General features: G+C 45.6%; 1 pseudogene; it reads left to right on the top strand.

The window, feature by feature from the left end:
• The first annotated feature begins 369 nt into the window (after nt 1-369).
• On the top strand, nt 370-12,122 carry LOC138427936 (oxaloacetate tautomerase FAHD1, mitochondrial-like; annotated as a pseudogene).
• Nucleotides 12,123-20,424: the final 8,302 nt, after the last annotated feature.

Raw genomic sequence — 20,424 nt, forward strand, 5'->3', positions numbered from 1 at the left:
GAAATTTTTATTTAATTTTTAATCCATCAACATTTTCATTCAGTTTTTCCTTTTATGTCAAATTTAGAAAAATCTCTCCTGACCTAAGATTATATGTTCACCTATATATTTTCCCTAATTTTTTACACTTAATTCTTATGGTTTAATTAAATGCAATTTAAGCTAATATCCAAATCAAAAGATATAAGTTATCAGGGGGAATATTTTGATTCATTGCATGAATGAAATTTCTAATGATTTAAACATGGACAATAAAAGAAGAGATTGACCACTGTGGAAGTAAACTAATCTCATTGCTTCACCTTCCACCGGGTTTTAAGAATTACCTGGTATTCTCTAAGTGCTCAATTAACATTTGCTGAATGAAGGATGGTACAAGAGACCTTCATAGTACCTTTCAACACTGCTTCTCTGACTTGGTTTGGTTTCCAGCTCACACCATCTCCACAGATCCTTCCAGAATTGGAGACTGTGGCTCTCAATGGTGAGGCAGGCAAGAGGACCGGATGACACAGAGACAGCTGATATCAGGGGTCTGCTTCTCAAATCTCACCTTCCACATGTTGAGTAAAGATTTGGGGGTTCATCTCTGTTTTCTGGGTGCTAGGATGGGAGTGATATAAGTTAATAAGCCAGACTTAGCCAAAGGGATTTACAAGTAGCTTGTTGAGCTATTTCAAATCCTGAAAGATGATGCTGTGAAAGTGCTGCACTCAATATGCCAGCAAATTTGGAAAACTCAGCAGTGGCCACAGAACTGGAAAATGTCAGTTTTCATTCCAGTCCCAAAGAAAGGCAATGCCGAAGAATGCTCAAACTACTGCACAATTGCACTCATCTCACATGCTAGTAAAGTGATGCTCAAAATTCTCCAAGCCAGGCTTCAGCAATATGTGAACCATGAACTTCCAGATGTTCAAGCTGGTTGTAGAAAAGGCAGAGGAACCAGAGATCAAATTGCCAACATCCGCTGGATCACGGAAAAAGTAAGAGAGTTCCAGAAAAAAAATATATTTCTGTTTTATTGACTATGCCAAAGCCTTTGACTGTGTGGATCACAATAAACTGTGGAAAATTCTGAAAGAGATGGGAATACCAGACCACCTGACCTGCCTCTTGAGAAACCTATATGCAGGTCAGGAAGCAACAGTTAGAACTGGACATGGAACAACAGACCGGTTCCAAATAGGAAAAGGTGTATATCAGGCTGTATATTATCACCCTGCTTATTTAACTTCTATGCAGAGTACATCATGAGAAACACTGGGCTGGAAGAAGCACAAGCTAGAATCAAGACTGCCGGGAGAAATATCAATAACCTCAGATATGCAGATGACACCACCCTTATGGCAAAAAGTGAAGAGGAACTAAAAAGCCTCTTGATGAAAGTGGAGAGTGAAAAAGTTGGCTTAAAGCTCAACATTCAGAAAACAAAGATCATGGCATCCGGTCCCATCACTTCATGAGAAATAGATGGGGAAACAGTGGAAATAGTGTCAGACATTATTTTTTTGGGCTCCAAAATCCCTGCAGATGGTGACTGAAGCCATGAAATTAAAAGACGCTTACTCCTTGGAAGGAAAGTTATGACCAACTTAGATAGTATATTGAAAAACAGAAATATTACTTTGCCAACAAAGGTCCAACTAGTCAAGACTATGTTTTTCCAGTGGTCATGTATGGATGCAAGAGTTGGGCTATGAAGAAAGCTGAGTGCCGAAGAATTGATGCTTTTGAACTGTGGTGTTAGAGAAGACTCTTGAGAGTCCCTTGGACTGCAAGGAGATCCAACCAGTCCATCCTAAAGGATACCAGTCCATCCTAAAGGATACCAGTCCTGGGTGTTCATTGGAAGAACTGATATTAAAGCTGAAACTCCAGTACTTTGGCCACCTCATGTGAAGAGTTGAGTCAATGGAAAAGGCCCTGATGCTGGGAGGGACTGGGAGCAGGAGGAGAAGGGGATGACAGAGGATGAGATGGCTGGATGGCATCACCAACTCGATGGACATGAGTTTGAGTGAACTCTGGGAGTTGGTGATGGACAGGGAGGCCTGGCGTGCTGCGATTCATGGGGTCGCAAAGAGTCGGACACGGCTGAGCGACTGAACTGAAGTGAACTGGGGCTTCCCTGGTGGTTCAGTTGGTAAAGAACTTGCCTGCAATGCAGGAAACTTGGGTTCAATCCATGGGATGGGAAGATCCTCTGGAGAAGAAAATGGAAACCCACTCCAGTATTCTTGCCTGGAGAATTCCAAGGACATAGGAGCTTGGCAGCTTATAGACCGTGGGGCCACAGAATCTGACAGACTGAGCGACTAACCCTTTCCTGGGCAGCTGAAGCAGGTACCTCTGAGGATGAAGGAGCAGCACGTGTGGCGGTGAGGAAGAGAGTGGTAGGAATGGAGGCAGGGTAGGTGCTGCAGGATCTTGAAAACAGGCAAGATGCATTTTATGAGTCTGTCCCAGAGGTTTGCTCCAAGTGTTTCTCTTCTGAATGACTCTTCTAAGAAGCTCTCTGTTCAGAAATCTGAAGAAATCCCAAGAGTTGAGTTTCTTCTCTATTTTTTCAAATAACTCAGTGACTCAGGGAGGAAGAAAATGCACCTGCTTTTTAAAATGATAAATAAAACATGAGTACATATATGCCTATTCACACACTCACATACCAAACCCATGTGCGTGTACATGTACATATGTGCCTGTCTGATTTTGATTTGTTGTGAATTTTTTTCTGGGTAAAGATGGCTGTTCTTTCTAGATTATACCAATTTAGGGTAAAGTAGGGTCTTGATGATAGCCACAAAGAAGAGTTTCTGTGTCTCTGTCTCATTTGTTCTATAGAGATGCCAGCCACCCTCTCTCTCCCCCCACCAAAAAGCCTCCTGAACATGTCTGTTTGATTCTTGGTAACCCAAGGCATCTTTCCACTGCTGCCACTCTGGTTTTTCCATCTTAGGGGATGCCAAGAGTGGTGGCTTTGCCTCCCATTTTCTGGCTCTCCCTGCTGTCTGCCATCTGTGCTCAGCTGAACAACACCCAGGAGGTGGAGGACGGTGCCTGCATCCAGGTGCTACCTTTGGTAGTGTCTGAGTCTGTCCAGGATTCCAGCAGTTTTCATGTTAATGGCTCTTTAATTTTACATTCCATTGCCAAAATTCACGTGAATCTTTGGGGACTGGGCAAAGGGGATGTTTTAAAGGGTGGGTGTAGGGGAAGCCCCTTCTCCACCCTGACAGTGGTTTATTCTGTTTGGAGGGGTTGTGGGCAACTCTGTATCTCTTCTCCTTTCCTGGACTCCTTGTTTCTTCAGATGAAGTCTTCTTGTCCAGATGCCCCTGAAGTCTAGGATGAACATAGTTTATGGGACACGCTTACCCACTGAGGACTCAAGTGGTGGATTTCCACATGAGCTCCAGAGCCAGCTGCTTTGGTTTGGACCATTTATCAGCTGGGCAACCCTGGTCATGTGGCTTCACCTCTTTGGGCCTTGTTACTCATCTGTAACGTGGAGGTGTTAATAGCACTTACCTCATAGCATTGCCTGGAAAATCCCATGGACGGAGGAGCCTGGTAGGCTGCAGTCCATGGGGTCTCTAAGAGTCGGGACTAAGCGACTTCACTTTCACTTTTCACTTTCATGCATTGGAGAAGGAAATGGCAACCCACTCCAGTGTTTTTGCCTGGAGAATCCCAGGAACGGGGGATCTTGGTGGGCTGCTGTCTCTGGGGTCACACAGAGTGGAACATGACTGAAGCAGCTTAGCAGCAGCAGCAGCAGCAGCATAGCATTGCTATGGAGGTTCTCTGAGTTAATGTAAATGAAATGCTTAAAAATGAAGCTAGGCAGATAGTAAGCATTTAGGTAAAAAAAAATTAGCAATTATTATGGTAACTTCAAGCTCATTCTCCTGTTTTTTAGATTTTGCTTGATTGGAAAGTTCTAGTCGTCATAGACTCCTCATGGACGTCAAAGGGCTCAGTGACAAAAACAGAGGAAGGTCATTTAGATAGTGCTGATCTACCCAGGTTTGTGGCTCCTTTTGTGGACCAATGGCTTGGTAGACCAACTTTCTTTCTTTTTTAATATTTATTTGTTTTTGTTTATTTGGCTGTGCCAGGATCTTCAATATTTGTTGAGGCATGCAGGATCTTTAGTTTTGGCATGTGGAATCTGGTTTCTGACTGAGGGTTGAGCCCAGGTGTCCAGCATTGGGAGTGCAGAGTCTCAGCTACTAGACTACCAGGGAAGCCCCCCAACTTTCTTTCCTGCTCTCCTGTGTCCTTCCTCAAATATCTTTTTGGACAGTAAAGAGACCTGCTTCATATTCTCTCTAAGCTCCAGTTCTTATAGAAAAGGAATAAAAGAAGAGAGAAAGTAATTGGGAGAATGGGAAAGAAAAGGGGGTCCATAGAGTAGGCATATAAATTTTGGAGTCTGACAAAGACTGTTCTTGTTATTTCTAATTGCTTAGCTTCAGACATTGTGACCTGAATTGCTTTGCTATTTAGAACTCAAGATCTTTACAGTGGGGCTACTACCTACGTATCTTATGAGATGGGGGTGAAGATTAGAGGAGAGAACTTATATGGTAGCTTCTCAATAGTGCTAATTTCTTACCTCACTCCTCCCTTTTATCCCTCCAAGATGAAGTCAAGATCACAAATTGCCTGCCGATAACATAGACCTTGGAAGAATTCAGAAGCCTTCAAAAAATTATTTGAAAAGATTTTATCCAGCAACATTCATTCCATAATGTTTTCTCTTATCAGATTTTCTTATCTTTTAAAGCATGGGACTTATCTGCAGCAGATACTGGTGAAAGCTGCCAATGGTGGTTGGATCTAAAGATGGCAGTCCCACCACTGGGAGACTGGCTGCTGCTTCTGACTGCTGTTGTTGTGAAATGATGTGGGCCAGCTGGTGCATTTTTGTCACTTTGTCCATCTGCTCCTCCCCCTCCCTGCTTAACTGGTATTTTTGGAAGAATGGTTAAGTACATCAACCTTTAAAAAAAAAAAGAGTAATTATTAAATCTTTCTTGTCATCAAGATGTAGTGGGGTTGTGTGTCATGCATAACTCTTGGCAGTGTCTAAATCTAGATTTTAGAAAAAAGATGAATTTTTCCTTGGTCTCTCCTTTTTTTCCTTTTGAAAAAGTTTAGCTTCTTCAGGAGTTCCATGGCTTCTTTTCAGAGCTTGTCTTGATTTAATCAGTAGCAAAATGACTTTCCCATTTATAGCAGCTCTGCCGAGGTCCACCAAGTCACACAGAGCTGAGTGGTGTCTACAGTGAGCTTTGCCACTTACAATAATAGTGTTTTGGTTTACTAACTTTTTATCTCTGAAGCCTAAAATATGGGGCTCCAGCAGTATGCTCATGTGAGCCTGCTGGCCGGTAGGGCTGCTCGATGAATGAACTGGTGCTTAAGGAGGTTACTATGGAGAAATAACAGTCATCATTACTGAATAAATGTGAGCAATTAGAGAAGTACTTTAGGTACCTTATTTCCACCGAGACCCTACAAAACCACAGCTAGTGTTTATCGAATGCTTATTGTGCATCAAGTTGTGCTCAGTGATTTTATAGCATCTGATGTGATCTTCATATCCTCTTAGGAGGTGTAGTTGCCTAGTGAGGATGCAAGTGAGAGTAACTCAACTCAGCTCTCTTCAACCTAGTTTTATTGCCTAATGACGCTGAAAAAAAAGTTTTTGCAATAAATCTGGATACCTTTAGATATGGCTGGATCCAGGTGCTCAAATAATATGATTGGACCTCCTCCTCCTCATACTGCTTTGCCTGCCTTTATATTGAGTTTGTTCTCAGCAGAAATTCTCCATGAGGTGAACGGCCACCAGTGGCTCTGCCTTATATCTTCCCAGCCTAGAGAGCCAAGTAGAAGAGAGAAGGTGCTTTGGCTCAGTGGCTCCAGCAGTCACTCTGAGTGGACTACCTTTGGTTGCATGCTCCAGTTTGTAAACCTGAACCAGGGAGGTAGACTAGATTGAGTGGCCAGAGCTGGACCATGTGTGTATACCAGGTACTTTAGGGGGAGGAGGTAAGTTTACCCCATCCATAGCATATGGACTGAGACCGAGAAGGGACGGTATTCCCAAATAAAATCGGGGCCCTTTAATCCAAAGAAGACAAAATATCAGGTATCAGCCACAGTTTTGTTATCTAGTCCATTCTGTAGATGAAGAGACTAAGGGTCAGAGAATTTGTGTAATTTGATTCAAGATCTCTCCACTGGGAGGTCCAGAACTGGAATTTGAACCTAACTCCAGTTTCTTTCCATTATTTGGCCTATTTCGGGCCTGACCAAATATATCACTGTCCCTGACTCAGGAGCATCTCTTGTGTCTTTTCATTGGCTTGGCTTCCTATAGGTTACTGGTGAGCAGCTAGAGTCAGTTGTCAAACAGGAAGGAGTCTAGTGACACAGGTGGGGGATTGGAAAAGAGCTCTGCTGTGTGCTGTGAATCTGGTTGCTATACACAGTGAATCTGCCCCAGAGAGCCTTGGCAAAGCAGACAGGTGCAGAGAGAGTCCCTTAGGAAGTGGGGAAGGTACATGAACCTGCCACCCTAGTAGGTCACTGGGGGGACTCCTATGGGTCTCTGTTCTTTAGGAAAGATGAGGCAGGTGGTTTGAGTCCACTGTCCCCATGGTTGGGGTTGGCAATTCCCTGCAGTTAAACCAAGACCAGTTGCTGCAGACACTCTGTGATCACCAGGCAGGAGATCTGTGTGCTCCCAGGTTCCCTTCTATAACCGGCAGTGTGTATCCGCAGTGCTGGATGGAGACTTCTGACTGCACAGGAGAGATGGGATGTACACAGATGTAGGATTAAATGACAGGGAGCACGTGGTAAAAAGTGTATTCCTTTCTGAGTCTGTCTGATCGGCATCTTTCTGAGACTTTGTCCTTGTTGTAGGCACATCCCAGCACCAAATCACCACTCTCTCATCTTTCTGACACTAGCAGGATGGGCCTCACGCTCAGAGCCTTTGGCAGGCAATAGCATCCAGCTGGAATTCCATGGCATTGCTTTTGTTTTTATTGTATTTATCTTTATGGTTTCTTTCCATTTTGACAGGAGGCCCTGTTTTTTTACTTATGGTAGGCATATACATGTTGTGTACAAAATAAAATTCTTTTAGCAAAAGAAAGAAAAACATTAAAAGAAAACATTCTTAATTAGATGTATCATATATATCAGTATGTATATACTTAAACATTCTTAATTAGATGTATCATATATATCAGTCAGGGTTCAACCAAATAAACAGAGGCAGTAGGAGACTGTATTGAGATTTGCTGCAAGGGGCTCACATAAGTGTGGGTCTGGCTAGATGAGTTTGAAATCCATAGGTGGGTGGTCAGGGAGGGCGGGCTGGGCTGAACCTGCTTCTGCAGAGGGAATTCCTTCTGCTTCTAGGGCACCTCAGCTCTGCTCTGAAGTATTTCAACTGATTGAATCGATCTACCCAGATCATCTGGAATAATCTCCCTTACTTAAAGTCAACTGATTACAGATTTTAATCATATCTATAGAAGCTTTTCCACAGTTTATTGTGATCCACACAGTCAAAGGCTTTGGCATAGTCAATAAAGCAGAAATAGATGGTTTTCTGGAACTCTCTTGCTTTTTCCATGATCCAGCGGATGTTGGCAATTTGATCTCTGGTTCCTCTGCCTTTTCTAAAACCAGCTTGAACATCTGGAATTTCATGGTTCACATACTGCTGAAGCCTGGCTTGGAGAATTTTGAGCATTACTTTACTAGTGTGTGAGATGAGTGCAATTGTGCGGTAGTTTGAGCATTCTTTGCCATTGCCTTTCTTTGGAATGAAAAATGACCTTTTCCAGTCCTGTGGCCACTGCTGAGTTTTCCAAATTTGCTGGCATATCGAGTGCAGCACTTTCACAGCATCATCTTTCAGGATTTGAAATAGCTCAACTGGAATTCCATCACCTCCACTAGCTTTCTTCATAGTGATGCTTTCTAAGGCCCACTTGACTTCACATTCCAGGATGTCTGGCTCTAGGTGAGTGATCACACCATTGTGATTCTCTGGGTTGTGAAGATCTTTTTTGTACAGTTCTTCTGTGTATTCTTGCCACCTCTTCTCAATATCTTCTGCTTCTGTTAGGTCCAGACCATTTCTGTCCTTCATTGAGCCCATCTTTGCATGAAATGTTCCCTTGGTATCTCTAATTTTCTTGAAGAGATCTCTAGTCTTTCCCATTCTGTTCTTTTCCTCTATTTCTTTGCATTGATTGCTGAGGAAGGCTTTGTTATCTATTCTTGCTATTCTCTGGAACTCTGCATTCAGATGCTTATGTCTTTCCTTTTCTCCTTTGCTTTTCGCCTCTCTTCTTTTCACAGCTGTTTGTAAGGCTTCCTCAGACAGCCATTCTGCTTTTTTGCATTTCTTTCCCATGGGGATGGTCTTGATCCCTGTCTCCTGTACAATGTCATGAACCTCTGTCCATAGTTCATCAGGCACTCTGTCTATCAGATCTAGTCCCTTAAATCTATTTCTCACTTCCAATGTATAATCATAAGGGATTTGATTTAGGTCATGGGGTCTCAAAGAGTCAGACACGACTGAGCGACTGAACTGAACTGAACTGAACTGGTCTAGTGGTTTTCCCTATGTTCTTCAATTTAAGTCTGAATTTAGCAATAAGGAGTTCATGATCTGAGCCACAGTCAGCTCCCAGTCTTGTTTTTGCTGACTGTATAGAGCTTCTCCATCTTTGGCTGCAAAGAATATAATCAACCTGATTTCGGTGTTGACAATCTGGTGCGGTCCGTGTGTAGAGTCTTCTCTTGTGTTGTTGGAAGAGGGTGTTTGCTATGACCAGTGTGTTCTCTTGGCAAAACTCTTATTAGCCTTTTCCCTGCTTCATTCTGTATTCCAAGGCCAAATTTGCCTGTTACTCCAGGTGTTTCTTGACTTCCTACTTTTACACTCCAGTCCCCTATAATGGAAAGGACATCTTTTTTGGGGTGTTAGCCCTAAAAGGTCTTGTAGGTTTTCATAGAACCGTTCAACTTCAGCTTCTTCAGTGTTATTGGTTGGGGCATAGGCTTGGATTACTGTGATACTAATGGTTTGTCTTGGAAACGAACAGAGATCATTCTGTCGTTTTTGAGATTGCATCCAAGTACTGCATTTCGAGCTCTCTTGTTGACCACGATGGCTACTCCATTTCTTCTAAGGGATTCCTGCCCACAGTAGTAGATATAATGGTCATCTGAGTTAAATTCACCTATGCCAAAGCCTTTGACTGTGTGGATCACAATAAACTGTGGAAAATTCTGAAAGAGATGGGAATACCAGACCACCTGACCTGCCTCTTGAGAAACCTATATACAGGTCAGGAAGCAGCAGTTAGAACTGGACATGGAACAACAGACTGGTCCCAAATAGGAAAAGGAGTATGTCAAGGCTGTATATTGTCACCCTGATTATTTAACTTATATGCAGAGTACATCATGAGAAACGCTGGGCTGGAAGAAACACAAGCTGGAATCAAGATTGCCAGGAGAAATATCAATAACCTCAGATATGCAGATGACACCACCCTTATGGCAGAAAGTGAAGAAGCACCAAAAAGCCTCTGGATGAAAGAAGAGAGTGAAAAAGTTGGCTTAAAACTCAACATTCAGAAAACGAAGATCATGGCATCTGGTCCCATCACTTCATGAGAAATAGGTGGGGAAACAGTGGAAACAGTGTCAGACTTTATTTTGGGGGGCTCCAAAATCACTGCAGATGGTGATTGCAGCCATGAAATTAAAAGATGCTTACTCCTTGGAAGGAAAGTTATGACCAAACTAGATAGAATATTAAAAAGCAGAGACATTACTTTGCCAACAATGGTCCATCTAGTCAAGGCTATGGTTTTTCCAGTGGTGATGTATGGATGTGAGAGTTGGACTGTGAAGAAAGCTGAGCGCCGAAGAATTGATGCTTTTGAACTGTGGTGTTGGAGAAGACTCTTGAGAATCCCTTGGACTGCAAGGAAATCCAACCAGTCCATCCTAAAGGATACCAGTCCTGGGTGTTCTTTGGAAGGACTGATGCTGAAGCTGAAACTCCAATACTTTGGCTTACCTTATGTGAAGAATTGACTCATTGGAAAAGACTCTGATGCTGGGAGGGATTGGGGGCAGGAGGAGAAGGGGATGACAGAGGATGAGATGACTGGATGCCATCAGCAACTCGATGGACGTGAGTTTCGGTGAACTCTGGGAGTTGGTGATGGACAGGGAGACCTGGCGTGCTGCGATTCATGGGGTCACAAAGAGTTGGACATGACTGAGCGACTGAACTGAACTGACAGAAGCTTTTGGGCTTCTCTGGTGGCTCAGTGGTAAAGAATCCTCCTGCCAAGCAGGAGAAGTGGGTTTGATTCCTGGGTCGGGGTAGATCCCCTGGAGCAGGAGATGGCAACCTGCTCCAGGATTGCCTGGAAAAATCCCAAGGGCAAAGGAGACTGGTGGCTGCAGTCCATGGGTTCACAGAGTTGGACATGACTTAGCAACTAAGCAACAAGCACAGATTTCACATAGATTAGAGTTTGAGTAACTGGGGGCTGTTGCTTTGCCAGGTTAACATACAGGATTCCCCACTAGATAACAGCACAGGTGAAACAGCCTAGTTCAAGTTGTGAAGGAGGTAATTAAGTCAATGATGGGCAGTTAGTGCTGGAACCAAGCAGGTGAGGCAAATGGCTAGGATATTAAGTCCTGAGGAGGGAGGTGGGAGTTCCAGGTGGAATTGAGGCTTTCCGTGCTTGGTGATGGGTATCTTAGCCATCTGGACATTGGCAGGAGGTGTGGGAGATGGAGAGGAGACAGCAGAACACGGCAACCTGCCTTTTGTGCTGTCTGCTTTTAAGCCTCTTTTCTATGGGACCAGCTTCTGTTTGCCTCTCTCTCTTCCTAATTTCATCTGTTCAACTTAATAGAGGTAAGTTTGTTTTTAGGCAAAGTCTGTAGGCCCTGCTCGGGGCTGCTGCAGGCCTGATGGTGACCTGAGAGGCTGTGGCCAGAACCTGCACATCTCTCCAGGGACCAGGCCATGTCCTGAGGCCAGGCAGCCCCGAGGGAGTCTCTGGACAGCAGTTCCCAGGGGGATGAGTGCCGGGCACCCAGCAGAGTCAGTAGGACAGTGCTCCGAGGTAGCTGGTCCTCTCTGGGCAGCCAGCAGCGCCTGGTGGCCTGTCAGGCAGAGTCCCAGTGTCTCTGGGGGCCACAGGCAGAAGCGTGGATGCCACCAGGCTGCTGTCCAGCTCCTGGGAGTCAGAGGTGAGCATTGTGTGCGTGGGCAGGGACCTTGAGGCCATGTTGAGGAGATGCTAAGCGAGCCAGTGCTCTTCCTGAAGCCTCCACCAGCTGCATCCCGAGGGCTCGCTGGTCCTTGTGTGGTCTACAGGTGCAGCCTACACCTTGAGCTCCAGTCAGACGTGGTGATGGGCAAGCATCGGCATGGAGGACACAACAATGGACTACATGACTGGCTATTTCTGTGCTTGGACGTGACCTCCAGCGACATGCAGGGTGAGTGTAAGACCTGCCTGGAGCCTGGCCACGAGCTTCACGGCCTCCTGCCCCATCAGTGCCTTTGTACCTAAAGAGAAGCTCCTTGACCCTCCCAACCTGAAGCTGCGGCTCAAGGCCAAGGTGAACTCAGACAAGAGGGTAAAACATCCTCCATGGTTTTCTCCATCCCTTTTCTTCATCTGGGCTTCCCTGGTGGCTCAGCTGGTAAAGAATCTGCCTGCAATATGGGAGACCTGGGTTTGATCCCTGGATTGGGAAGATCCCCTGGAGAAGTGAAAGGCTACCCACTGCAGTGTTCTGGCCTGGAGCTTTCCATGGACCATATAGTCCAGGAGGTTGCAAGGAGTGAGACATGACTGAGCAACTTTCACTTCTTCATCTACTACATTTCTAAGATAATGACCTTGGATGAAGGAGACATTATCTTGACTGGGAGGTCAAAGGGAGAGGGACCCTTTGAAGAAAACAATCAGATCTGGGCTGGTCCACATGGGGTCATCAGTAGGAGATGTAAGGTGGAAAATCGAGAATATTGAATCTATGCAAAGCACCCTAACTTCTTAACACACGTTTCAGGGGAAAAGGGAACAAGACAGAAGCAAGCAAAGATTATTTAATTAAATGTGACAATCTTTTATTAAACCAATTTTAAAAAATTGGATTGCTGTGCATCAACTCAAGGAAGATGGACCATCCAAAAAAGACCTGATCTAGAAAAAGTGCACCAGAAATGGAAATGAGAAACAGTGCGTTCTAGGAAACACCAAACCAAATGTTTGGAAGACTTACTTTCCTTTCCTAGAACTGGACTGGGGCATTCTGGGACCAGGTGTTCAAGTCTTAAAATCTGCAAAGGAAGCAGAAAAGCACGTTTCTTCAGTGCTCCCCAAATTTCTTTGATCATTAAAATCATCTAGAGGAATTTGTAAAATTAAAAATTTAAAATTACTGGCCCATCTCAGGCCTAGTGTGTTAATTAATGGAATTAATCTCTAGCACTCCAAGTGATTCTTATCATGAAAGTGTGGGGGATGCACTACTCCATCTAGTCAATTAAAAGTTTTATTTAATAAGTGAGCAATTAATGAAGACCTCACTTGTTTGCTTGGGCTTCCCAGGTGGCTCAGCAGTAAAGAATCTGCCCTGCCAGTGCAGGAGACAGGGGTTTGATCCCTGGGCGGGAAGATCCCCTAGACAAGGAAATGGCAACCCAGTATTCTTGCATGGGAAATTCCATGGACAGAGGAGTCTGGCAGGCCAGAGTCCATGGGGTCGCAAAGAGTTGGGCACGACTGAGTGACTAAAACAACAATGCTTGTTTGCTTAGCATGTATATTCTGGCCCATAGATTCTGAATTCAGGAGATAATTCCGAAACTATTGTTTCCCAAATAAATATTCTGTCTTTTATCTACCCTGCCCTCCCCCCACCCCATAAAAAGGAAAAAAAAAAAAGTCTGCCAAAGGATAGGACTCCATCATACAACCAGATGGTGACTGTGATACTCATAAAGCCTCCCTCCATCACCAGTGACATGCCTTTTACCAAACTCTTCACTGTCATTTGGACTTCACCTTTGAAGCTCCAAGGTCACCCCATCCAATGATAATGTTCATTGAATTGGAAATGTAATTACATGATTGTTAATCAAATCTATTTTCTCCAGACTGAAGAAACAACTGAAACGGTCCGTGGGGAGCTTCTTCCTGTTATGGCAACTGGAAAAGGATGTGGAACTCGGACTTTGGTGAGAAGGTTGACTCCATGTATGCCTCCTGGGGATGTGAGGCGAGCAGAGGGCAGTTGGTTTCATTTTTGAAAGATCAGACTTTTCTTTATCCTTTGGAGGCCTTAATTAATTTTCTGGACCATGAGCCGTGCCTTCAAAGAACATGGAGGACTGATCAGATTTCTAGCGCTTGACCCGCAGAGCATTGATGGTAAGTGAACGTTTCTGCTGACATTCGAAATTGACATGCTGACAAGTGAAGTGTAGCCTGGAAATCTCTCTTCCATCACCGCGAATGTGCAGTGTTTGTCAGGGTGGAGGTTTTGGGTAGTTCTCCTCCCAGAGTTTCATAAGTAGGAGTTCCCGCCGTGACCATGTGAAGGGCTGAGTCGCATGGAACACTTTCTAATGTTGGACGGAGTGAGTGGGTGGCTTTGGCGCCTGTTTTATGTTCACTGGTATCTGAAAGGCTACTCTAGAGATCCCTCGGGGAAATTTGTCCTAAGTCTGAGATATGATATCTTTCAACTTTCTGTTTTGTGGCCTAAAATCCTCAAGTTTGCAGATGACGTCCAGCCAGGTAAATAGATCTCATATCAAGGGCCAACGTCAAAGGGGTAGCAGGGGCTGCCTGAGGGCAGGGAGGATGCCAAACCTCCCCTGGGCCCAAAAGGGAAAGAGCCCTGAGATTGTTACTAATGTCCCTCCTCATGGGAGATGGGCGTGGGCCGAAATCATACAATGTTAAGATTAACATGTAGGTTATGGCAGAGCTTCTGTGCTTTGTTTCTGCACTTAGATTGCAAACTGAGGGCATGCTTTGGGAATCATTCATTTACAGAGCAGGTTGTTGGTTCTTTGGGACAACCTCTTCTCTTGCCCTTTAAAAAACAAATTTTTTTTTTGTTTTTTATAAAATGTGTGCTTTAAAAACAGAGCAGGTTTAAAATGAATAACCAACAAGGACCTACTTTATAGCACAGGGAACTCTGCTCAGTGTTATGTGGCAGCCTGGATGGAAGGGGAGTTTGGAGGAGAATGATACATGTATATGTGTGGCTGAATCCCTTCCCTGTTCACCTGAAACTATCACAATATTGTTAATGGGCTATTGTTATTGTTTAGACACTAAACCATGTCTGACTCTTTGTGACTCCATGGACTATAGCCTGCCAGGCTCCTCTGTCTATGAGATTTCCCGGGCAAGAATACTGGAGTGTATTGCCACTTCCTTCTCCAGGGGATCTTCCTAACTCAGGGATTGAACCTGCATCATCTACATTTCAGGTGGATTCTTTACCACTGAGATACCTGGGAAGCTCCCAATTGGCTATACTCCAACACCAAATAAAAAGTTAAAAAAAAAAGCAGCTTTGTCATACACTCTTCCCTTCAGAAACCCCCATCACCCAAGACTATCCAACCACACTGTGGAGGGAATTTTACTGAATGTCTTGTCTAAACACACAGAGTTCCATTGCTTACCCTCCATCTGAATCTTCTCTGGATTATTCAGGACTCTGGCTTGGTTGCACGGAGTGCTAGCTTGACTCTGATGCCTAAACTGTGTGGGAGTTTATTTTTCTGTTTTAACAAGAATTCTGGAGGTGAGCTTCTCACACACAGCAGCGCCATCGTGGTGTCAGTTTTCCAGACTTCCTCTGTCTTTGTGCTCTGCCATTTCAAGCACGTGGTTTTCATCCTCAGGCTTATCACCTTGCGGTAATAAGAGGACTGTTCCCCTGCAGGCCTCAGGTCTTCTGTTCCAGGAGGAGAAGGGAGGAGAGCATCCATCACAGGCATGCCAGTTGAGCTGGCCCCTTTTTGTCAACCTCCAGTAGATTTCTGCCTCCCTCTCACCAGCCAGAATTGGGTCACATGGCCACTTCTAGCTGCAAGGGAGTCTGAGGTGTTTCTGGGTTTAAGCAGGAAGGGCAGAGCAGACACTGGGTAGCTGCCGGGAGCCAGCACGGGCCATCCCACCCATGACAAGATCATGTGGAAGAGAACTGTTAAGCAAGGCTTCAGGACTCGAGGGGCTCCCTAGACCAGCTCGAGCATCTACCCCAAAACCAAAATCTGTCTGTCTTACTGTTTTGTGCCTTTCACCAACTCTCCTGACATACAGGGGGCTATCCCCGACCACCTTTCTCTGGAAAAATCAACTTAGGGCTCTAGCTGATAAGTCTCCTGGACATGAGAGGAATATTTCAAGTCAAACCCCCTCTGTTAGCATTCTAGCTTGCTTGGCACATTTATGCAGACTCTTGCAGCTACTCATATGATTGTTCACAGCCTCCCAACTGTGAGAGGCACGGGAAGCCTAAAACATAGAGCCTTTCAAAGAGTTAAAAGTTATTAGAGTAGTGCTGGTGTAGGATTTCACTATTGGGCCAATGCTTGTTGCTAAGTTCCCATATCTTTTATCCACTGTGCACCTGGGAGTGCGTTAGTGAACATAGTTGGAATGTAAGAAAAACAAGTGTAGCCTTGAATTTAACCACATCAGACCTTTGAGCTAATTGGTTCTTTCTTGTAACTCACTGCACCTTTGCTCTGTGAGAAGTGTAACTCTGTTTAGCATTTTCTGAGGCTAACATAGATTAGAAATATAAAGAAAAAACACTTTGAGGGAAAATAAGTTTTCTGGTTGAGCAGCCTTTATCAAAAGAGGGTCATAAAATGTTCACAGGCCTCCAAGGCCAGAAGATAATGTACACAACATCATTTGTGGGAAAGGTTTGCAGAAAAAATCCTGGTTTCGATAAGGGCAAAACTGCTGGAATGTTTGGGCTGACTCTGTATGACCTTGCATCTTTCATTTCCCTCTATGTACAAGTTAAGGTATAAAAGTCCTTTTTGAAAATAAAGTAATGGGCCTCTCTTGAAGAAGCTTGGTCACCCCGTGTCTCTTTCTTTTTTTTCTTTCTCTCTCTTACTCTCTTTCTCAGGCTGATCCCTTGGAGCATAGAGGCTCCCTGTGTTCACTTATCTGCCCGGGTTTCTAAGACCTGAAGGGGAAGATGTTCTGTGTCTTCACTCCCTCGGGAGACTGAGAGGGGCACCTGTGGCCTCAGTGAACAGGGCAAACTCCTTGTCTTGGGGTTTTATTGGCTTTCTATGTAAACAAAGGAATATCAGCCTCTTTCTCTCCTCTATTCCTCTCTCATTCATTCATTCATTCACCAATGCCGTTTCTCCTTCGGGTTCCCCTGGATCCTGTGGGGGCTGGACCCCGGCAGGTAGGCAACCAGCCTGGAGAGGCACAGCCTCTCAGTCACCTCCTCATCTTCCTTTTGTGGTCTGAAGACATTCCCCACACCTCCAGCCATACTGGCTTCAGACTCCTTACCCATCTCAAATATCCCCCCACCCTGGGTAGTCATGGAGGCTCAGATCTCCTTGCAGGGGGGCAGACAGCTGTCTCACTTTGGATTTCACACCATATTCATGGTGAGACCACATTTCCCCTGGGTCCATCCAGCTCATGACTGCATGCTGTGGGATCACTGGAGCTGGCCACTCCTCAGCCTGGGATCCTTCTAACAGATAGCCTTTTCTTGGAGCCTCTCCATTAGCCTGGCCAAGGCTTTGCCAGCTGCCCTGAAACCTCATTTCTTCTCCCCTGCCTCTTCCCCTGGTTGTTAGGTCTGCATCGTGCTCTGAAAGCTCTCCTCTCCCTCTCCTGCTTCCTCCTCTCTCATCCTTTACAGCATTTCCCCGCCCCCTCAACCCGCCACCACCAAAGAAAACCTCTTGTGCATCTAACACTATCTTAATGTCTGCCACCTGGAGGGCTGACACTGACTTGCTTCCCTGCCCACATGTTTAGAGCCTTCCTTTTATTTGGAGAAACTTCATTCTCTTTGATCTCCAGTTTGCAGTGGGAGGCACATAGTTTCCCTTGGAACCTCCTCATTACCCCCTTGGCTTCTGTAGAAGGTGGAGCCCAAGGTGGATTCTTCGTTTGAATGCTTTTGCAAATATTTTTCTGTGTCACAAAATGAATCAGTCACATTGATTGAGTTTGTTATGTGCCAGCTCTGTTTTCCATGCTGGAGGAGACCACAATTTAGCAGCCTGGGTCCCTGCCCTCCTGGCTGCTCACAGGCTAGTGGATTTAGGGAAGGGTCTTACTTTTTCAGTGATAAGGGGTGTGCCCTACCCACCTATGGTCTCTCCATACCCTGGGGTCCCATCTAGCGTTTCTACCTTGAGCCTCTCTGCCACTTCCCTGGCAAATTATAGGAGAAGCAGAGCAGCTATTGCCCCTGCATCCAGCACATCAAAAGTCCAGGTACCACGGGCCTGGTGTAACCATGGCAACCTTAATGGGGCGCAATGACCCAGCATCAATCCAGCCCCAAGCTCACTGTAAAATGAGAGGGAGCTCTGTCTCTGCTCCAGATCTTTTGGAGGGAAGGGTGCCATGTTCCCTGTGGTGTCCAAGAGGTTTCCCTCACCTTCAGAATGAAGGAGAGCAGGAAACCCTGATGTCAGTGCAGGAGGTTTTCGGTGGGCTGTGACCTGGTTCATCTGGCCATTTATTTATGTGCCCTGGATCTGCCTTGGAATTGCTAAATAAAGCCAGATGGGCACTGCAGCCATGGAAGGAACATGGGGCATCTTATATGCAAATATGCACGTACCTGTTGCCTGCTGCCAGACGCGTAGATGAGGCGGGACTGCCTGTGTGTAATTCTTAGATCTGTCAGCTGTCTCTCTTCACCGTGCACACCTAGAAACAGCTCCATTGCAGTCTCCACTGGGTGCCAGTGACACGTTTTCTGCTCCCTTTGCTGAGAGCTGCCTTCTCCATGGCCTCCAGGTTTTGCCCCAGGTTTCCTGTCCTCTGAGCAGTCCTCCCTGACTTCAAGCAAGCAGTCAGCCTCCAGTGACCCTCTCTTCCATCTCTGTCTCCCCTGGAGTCCTAACTTTTTCTCCACGTAACCTTGCTCATGTGCGTGCTGGTTCGTTTTTGTTCTCTCTTCTCACTTGCATGCCACTTGGGTGTCTATCGTGTTTTGTCTCCTTAGCATCTAGCCAAGGGCCTGGCCCAGAGCATGTGCTCAATACATGCCCATTGAATGACCAATTGGATGCTTTTTCCAGGCCCTTGGTATCCACCAGTAGCAGCAATACTGGGGATCTAACTAGGAGCAGTATAGAGAAGACCCCCATCTTGAAGGACATTATTTTCTTTTTGAAAGCTGCCCCTCTTGCCCCTCCAGTTGCTCAGTCATGTCTGACTCTCTGTGACTCCAAGAACTGCAGCACACCAGGCTTCCCTGTCCTTCACCATCTTGTGAAATTTGCTCAAGCTCATGTCCATCGAGTTAGTGATGCCCTGCTGGGTGCCATGACATTTAGTGAGAGTTCTCACCTGTTGGAGAGAGCAGGGTGTCTGTTCTTGGGAGGTGGGGAATCTGTGGTTGAGGGGAGGCTGATAGAAAGGGAGCAGCTCTGCTCTCCATCTTTTGGTGTTTATGTACATTTCTCAATCTTGATCCTACTGTGTTATTGAAAAGCACCCTGGGCTAAGCACAGCAAGCAGGGAGGTCTCAGGTAGAACCAGACAGATGTCTCTGTTTAACTCGTAAGCTGATTACATCCTGCTATGTCTCCAAAATTAAAATAAAAAGCTCCTCCACCCCTGCCTCTTAGATTTCACTGGACCAGACACAAGTCATCCTCCTCGGCTAGCAGCCGCCCAATGGAAAGGCATGTTTCTACTGTTACTCTGCTGGGTGTTGCTTTCCTCCCTCAGCTGCAGTCCTGACAGGGGATACTCAAGGTTATTGAATGTTTGAATGACTTGGAGCTGGAACATAATTTATAAATGGGTCGACACCCTTCTGTTTAGCATGGTGCTGGTGATGCAACACTCTCACCAGGACCTGGGTTAAATGCTCTGTGTCAGAAGCTTTGGTGAGAGGACAATGGGATGGTCTCATACGCCTTTGACCAGTGACTACAGCTGTGTAATGACGTCTGTCCTAGTCCTGGTGATGCTGAGATTGAGCAAACTCAGGAGATAGGACAAGGAAGCCTGGCATGCTGCAGTCCATGGGATTGAAAAGAGCTGGATGAACAACAAGTGATGCTGAACATTTTTTGAGCCTCTGGATATTGCCTTCTCCTTGATTAGAGAGACCGGCAGGCAGGCAATCCATGTGGAGAGCTGGGAAGTCCACTGTTAGGAGAGATGAGAAGGGGCTGGTAGCCACTTCAGCACCCTCTCAGCCAGCCTGCTCTTGCCCTTGCTCACCTCTCTGCCGGTTTCTGGTTGTTACGACAGGAGGGCAAATGGCTTGGTCCCTTATTGAGTACTGATCCCTCCTCTGGATTGAACTCTCCAGCTCCCAAGTGTTCCAAAGGCTTTACTTCCCTCTGCTTGTGGTCCTTGGAGAAGGCAATGGCACCCCACTCCAGTACTTTTGCTTGGAAAAGCCCATGGACAGAGGAGCCTGGTAGGCTACACTCCATGGGGTCGCTAAGACTGAGCAACTTCACTTTCACTTTTCACTTTCATGCACTGGAGAAGGAAATGGCAACCCACTCCAGTATTCTTGCCTGGAGAATCCCAGGGACAGAGGAGCCTGGTGGGCTGCCGTCTATGGGATCGCACAAAGTCGGACACAACTGAAGCGACTTAGCAGCAGCAGCAGCAGCAGCTTGTGGTCCTGGAACAGACAAGCTTGACTATTCCTTTACTGAGGCTGATGTGATAAACTCCCAGTCTCTGTCCCCAATCGTGACATTTTCTAGGTGCTTTGAAGTTATTGAGCAGTTTTATTTTTCTGGCCTAACTTGTCCCTGTAGTCACAATCATCACTTTCCTCCTCTTTTGGCAGCCAGAGGATTTTGATGTCAAGCCTACCTTCCTGAAACCTGATGAAAGGCACAGGGACTGAGCTGTCACCGGATGTCAGGGAACAGTTTACTCTGGGTGACATTTTGCTTGCTCCCCTGTGACTCTTCTTGTTCCTCCAGCAAACATTTTCAGAATCACTTAATTCCTTAGAGCCCATGCGGATTCTTCTGGAGTGAACGGGGGTGTGTTCTTCCTCGTCACATTAAATCATTTAAAATGGACTTCAAGGATTTCC

The sequence above is a fragment of the Ovis canadensis genome, chromosome 22 (genome assembly GCF_042477335.2).
Source record: "Ovis canadensis isolate MfBH-ARS-UI-01 breed Bighorn chromosome 22, ARS-UI_OviCan_v2, whole genome shotgun sequence".
Taxonomy (NCBI): domain Eukaryota; kingdom Metazoa; phylum Chordata; class Mammalia; order Artiodactyla; family Bovidae; genus Ovis; species Ovis canadensis.